Here is a 6,271-nt window from a genome sequence, read left to right on the forward strand (position 1 = left end):
AACACGTGCTAGTATAACATCTCAAGCTTATCGTCAAGGTAGAAGTTTCCAGATCGTCTTTTGATGAAGATTCCGATTTCGATTCATCATGTATACGGTAAACGAAGGTCTACTGGCATTCTTCCGGTAACCGCAATACAAGAGACGCGTGTTCGCTTCTAGGAGGGTCAATGACCGCGACCGACCAGCTAGGAATTCGGTGCAGGTGAGGTCCGATAGGAGGAACCGACTCCTCGCTGTGTCGGCGAAGGTCCGCAAGGGGGAAGATCATGTCTGCTCGTTTGCTTGTCCTGCTGTGTACTCTTTGCGGGCCAACGACCCGTCGCGCCTGCACCTTATATGAGATACTCTTCCTCTTCCGTCAACTCCGCCGCTCGACTAGTATGATTCCCTTTTTTTTTTTTTTAGCTCCGTGACTGACCGGGGTCCGCTTCGTTCTAGGAATCTATTCGCATAAAGTAGGTCGAATTAGAGCGATCATCTCCGATGTAACTCTAGATAAAGGCGGTTTGCGATTTTTGGCAGATTCGTGACAATTACGAGGTACATGCTGTCTATCAGAGTCATTCCAAAATTTTTCATATACATTTTTGAGAAATTTCACAGTAAGATAAAATGCGATTTATTTTCTCGATAAATTGATAAACATTCTTGCATGCGAACAAGTTGCTGTCACCTTCCTGTCAACTCTTTATTTCTTTATTCGCATTTTAAATTGATTGTAACAATTATATCTGTATAGTAAACACGCGTGAACGTTTATCGAGAAACATAATTCTTAGCACGACTGTATAGAGTAAAATGATAAATATTGCGAGTTAGAAATCGAACTGAGGATAGTGTTCTTTCGGCATCCTTTGTGATCCCTTTGTTCGTGTTGGATTCCTGTGGCGGGTTGGACAAACTCTCGACCGAAGAAAATAGGGAAAGGGTCGACGGCCCTATTTCGCTCGAAGTCAAATATCTCAAAAGAGCCGGGCCGCTTCCGCCTCGTCTCATCTCGTGAGAAAAAAAAAGATACGAAATAACACGGTACAGGTAGGGACCCTAATCAAAAGGCGGATTTGGGGCTGGCGGATGCTTCAGTTTTCGTACAGCCGCTTTGGGTTTTGTTGGGCGCTTGCCAATTTGACTCCGGCATAAATAAACTCGTGTCCGTGTGGGTGATGTTCGCGCACGCGCGCGCCTTGGCGAACGGAACGTCTCCTTAAGGTCAGACGCGCACGAAACGTTCCCGGAGAATTACGCGCTTGTTTCTTTCTTTTTTTTTTTTTTTTTCCCATGCCGGATCTAATTCCCAACGACGGCCCTATTTCGCTCGAAGTCAAATATCTCAAAAGAGCCGGGCCGCTTCCGCCTCGTCTCATCTCGTGAGAAAAAAAAAGATACGAAATAACACGGTACAGGTAGGGACCCTAATCAAAAGGCGGATTTGGGGCTGGCGGATGCTTCAGTTTTCGTACAGCCGCTTTGGGTTTTGTTGGGCGCTTGCCAATTTGACTCCGGCATAAATAAACTCGTGTCCGTGTGGGTGATGTTCGCGCACGCGCGCGCCTTGGCGAACGGAACGTCTCCTTAAGGTCAGACGCGCACGAAACGTTCCCGGAGAATTACGCGCTTGTTTCTTTCTTTTTTTTTTTTTTTTTATCCATGCCGGATCTAATTCCCAATCATGCGAGAAGATGGGCCCCTCCGCCTTCGTGGAAGGCGACGTGGATGGAGGCGGAAAAAATGCGGAAGTGCGTACGCTACGGCGTGATGATTATTTATAGCGCCCAAGCGATAAAATAACTATATATCTGTCGTTTGGCTCGTGAAGGCGTGCACAACTCGTATTGCGTCTTTCAAATTCGAAATTGGTATCGATGATACTTTGTAAGAAAAATGGATTTGAAATGTTTGCAAGCTCAAGGCAATATATATATCGTAAAAATAAAATTAATTAGACAGATCTGATCGGTAATACGTGTATATTTTCGTGAGTATTTTTCTTTATAAATATGTTATTTTCTTAGATTTTTTGTATTACTGCGAAACTTAAAATATTCTAGAAATGTGAGATTATTTATTTCCTATTATTTTTCCTAGGCTAAAATTTGTTTCCTATTTTGCAGATTAATTCAAAATTTATCTTCAAATTAGATTAATTGTTTTCTAATGAGCACTGTAAATCGTAACATAGCCAGAATTAAATTCATTTTGTAGAAGAAAATGCATACATATCCCCTGCACAGTGATTTTAGAAAACTCGAATCCAGATAAAATGCTTTCTTTTTCTTGTTGTTTCACAAAATTTTTTAAAATATATAAATAAAAAAGAAACGTAGACATTTGAGTAGCATGTATTAGAGTTTTTCTAAATCGGAAATAAAAATTTCATCGATAGATGTTTTATCGATCACTAATTGTAAATTGATATGCTATTAGCCTATGAGACAATTTTTGTTTGAAATCTCTATTAATAGTGCGTTTGTTTCACAATTTTTTTCAATACTAACTATTTTTGCATGATGTGCCTGACCTACGATAATACACGAAAGTTTTTACACGCTTGTGGAGGAAGAAGAAAATAAAAACAGCGCCGGAATTTGTGCTCGTATCGTTTATTTTCACATCTAAACATAGATTCATCGGATAAAAAAAATGGCCGTATGTTTTCAACGCGTGCAGATTTTCCGGCTATTATTTGGAATTTCCTTTATCTCAATTTCCTTCTTTATAATTTATCCAATTTATATATCTACAAAAAAATATAGAAATAAAAATATAGATAAAAAAATATTTTTATAACGTGCTAAGAGCTACGAATAAATTTGACTGAAGCAAGGATAGCCATAAATCATCAGTAAATTTTGATATTTTTCGCTTTAGCAGTAAAACAGTTGGCGAACTTATTTTTTAATATACTATTTTTTTTAAATACAGAAATTATTCGTTAAAATTATAAATAAAACTACAATTAAAAACATCATGAGTGCTTCAGTGCCTACAAATTTTTCTCGTTAGACTTAGCAATTATGTGACAGCAATCATATTTCAAAAAAGATTTTTATGAACTCTTTGTTTCACAAAGTATTTTCAGAAAATGATTTCAAGATCTAGATTATATTTTGACAATTAATCTCACGATTTGCATAATCTGTCTATATTCTCTCAATAACTTTACGTCACGGGAACAAATGTTTACAGTTTCGATGCTCGTCAAGTGCGTACCAATATATCGACAATCGTTTGAGATCTGACAATGCATTGCACACGATTAATGAACGCTAAATATAAATGCACCAGCGAACGTATAAACAACGCATACGAGTGTATATTTGCACAAACGTGGCGCCTCTCTAGACACTATTCTAGAGCCTAGACGATCGTGTCGCCCACACTCTGCAACTTGATTGTAATACACAGAGTGGAGCATTTAAATGGAATCACTCGGTTCCGCTGTGAGGAGGCGAAAGATGATTTATTCGAAAGAAGTACATATAGTCTAACAGTGGCTCTCATATAAGTAATCAATTCTCTTTTATCGGTTTTTTTCTTATTTTAATACTAAAATTCGTTGCTCCAGTAACGCGCGTAATTAATACAATCAATTTTCGAGAAAATAAAAAAAAATACAAACTAAGTGCAAGAAAATGTTTTACAGAATCATAGAATTACGAATAAATAAATCATAAGTTAAAATATTAACAGCATTCGTGCGTGTTATTTTCCGTACAATTTTTCTCTAGTTAGATTATATATATATAATAAAATTCAAATATTAATAATAAAAATTGAATAATAATAATAATAAAATTTAATATATAAAGAGAAGTCGCGAATTGACGTATAGCTCATTTACATAAAGGCCGAATAACATTTTATCCGAGCGCGTTCAATGAACGCAATCACGTAACACGTGTCGGTCGGCGCCGTCTATTGCGCTAGCACTCCGGCGAGATGCAGACTGGCGGATTTGCCGAGCTTTTGTCTCGCCGGTAAATCGTAAGCCTACAAGTCGACGACGTCGATTACGAAAAGTCGTTCGTTTGCCCAACTGCCCCTGCTTCGACTGACAGACTGATTGACTGATTGACTGTACTGCTGATTGGGACTGGCTTGTCCGTTCGGCGTAGGCCGTGCATACACACGTTGCCGTAAGCCAGGCAAGGTCAGGGTTTCGCGAAACAGCTGTTAGGCCTAATTCAACCCACATACGCGCGCGAAACAAACTTGCACTCGCACACGAATACTATCCTGTTTTCGCGCTCGTCGGTCCTGTCGCGTGTCCGGTACCCTCTAGCTATCGCACTCTCTTACCTGATATTGTGAGCGTAAAGGCGAACGTGCTCTCTTAGTTTGCTGTCGATAATCAGCGATGATGAATCATTCGCGATGAGAGAAAGGCGAATGTCGCAAACCGAGCATCCGCGTTAAACAATAGAGGAAGTCAAACCATTTTTCATTTTTGTTCAATCTGAATTATTGCTTAAGAGATAAACTGCAAACACTGTATCATTATAATCAATTACGGAATACATATAAGTTCCTTATAGTGTCGAACCTTGAAGAAGATACGAACGCCAAGATTTTTCTTATCGAAACGTCTTCTTTTATCATTACACGTTCCCAAGCCTCAAGATTTGATAGTTTCACAATTTACATAAGTCCCTAGAGATAAAATTTGGATGCGCAGATGGATTTGTGATCCTCAGAGTTTTCATCTTCATCGAGTGTAGAGGAGATAGGGAACGTTTTATCTGTATCACGCGTCGTCTTCGTGGGACACGACTCGACATCTACAAGTTAATTCACTCAAGAATTTTGCGGAGATAGAGTCGAAGCCATCGCATGATTTCCCTTAATATTTAGCATATTTTCATATATATAATATACTCTAATTTTTCCACAATTTTTTTTCTATTCTTCAGCAAATTCCGAATCGATGCCTTCTTAACAAGGATTTAATTGAATATTATACAATTCTTAGTCAAAATTCTTCGATGCATGACATTAACACGACTTAGAAATTATGATAAACGACAAAATTCTATAATGAAAAAAAAAGATATCACAATGTCTGTTGAAAAAATAGTGAGCAGAAATTATTGTTATACGCGTTTCCGCCGGATATAAGCATCGTTCCGGAGTCACAATTCGTTTCTTCGCAATACTTCTCATTCAGGACGCCATTTTTTCGCATAGGTGACGTACAATCTTTCTTCTTATGAGAGACCACGACAGACAGCAACGGCCTTAGCGACTCCGGATAGGAAAAACGCGATCTGATCGTGACCTTTGGCACCGGCTCTGTTCGTTTGAACGCGAGCGAGTGCATGCGTGTACGGATGCGCGTGTACGCAAACTGTATGCGTATAAAAAATCCTCTTGCGTAACGCATTACCAATGATTGAGTTAAGTCGTAGTTACGCACATATCAAGCGTACTTCATGTATTATCCCCGATTTCGACTTGTATTTCCCGGTTTCTTAAATCCAATCGTGGATAATCATATTGGTAAATAAGGATAAGTGAAAGATAAACACGTGTAAAGTCAATATATAACTTTGATAGTCTACTTTCTGAAATTTTGAATTGAGAGATATATAACTACCGAGATATAAATCGAGAAGAAATTTAATGTTATTTTACGATTTTATTTTACATTTTATATGATCCTTTGATCCTCTAATACGTTCAATATAGATATTATATTAATAAACAGGGATTAAAAGACAATAGAAATTTACTAAGTTAATATATACGCATTATATAAAAAAGTTTGATATTTTATTTTATGAAATTAAATTAACTTTCTGATATCAGTTTTGAAACTTAAAAAATTTTAATATATCTTTATGTGTATTATATAATTTGTATGTATAAATTATATGATTTATATTATTTATGTATGTATCTCTTACAATTAAATTATACAGCTTATATATATACAAGCCTTCGGCTTTATTAGGTGAACGTATTCAGCCTTCATTCATTCAAGAAGAAAAACATAAATAAAGCTACGGCTTAATATTAATATGCGTTCTACATATGATAAATGACTATGGTTTGATGAATATCTGAGCAACAAAAGTTCAATGTACAAGGGTATTTCTTATTTTTCAGTCAGTTTTATATGATAGCTCTTATCATTAGAGACGAGTAAATGATAACTGAAATGCAATTTACAAATCTGCTCTGAATGCAAATATTACATTTGCATCTTCTGTTACAAAATACAACATAATATACAAAACATAAATAATATAATTAATTTATAATAAAAATG

General features: G+C 36.8%; 1 long non-coding RNA gene across 1 annotated transcript in view; it reads right to left on the reverse strand.

Moving 5' to 3' along the window:
* Positions 1-407: 407 nt before the first annotated feature.
* The window catches only part of LOC115237611, a 76,383-nt gene continuing 70,519 nt past the window's right edge, over positions 408-6,271 (reverse strand). The window contains exon 3 of the long non-coding RNA XR_003884366.1: positions 408-445. This is a non-coding gene — a long non-coding RNA (uncharacterized LOC115237611). The remainder of the gene's footprint in view (positions 446-6,271) is intronic.

The sequence above is a fragment of the Formica exsecta genome, unplaced genomic scaffold (genome assembly GCF_003651465.1).
Source record: "Formica exsecta isolate Colony F162 unplaced genomic scaffold, ASM365146v1 scaffold30, whole genome shotgun sequence".
Classification (NCBI taxonomy): Eukaryota; Metazoa; Arthropoda; class Insecta; order Hymenoptera; family Formicidae; genus Formica; species Formica exsecta.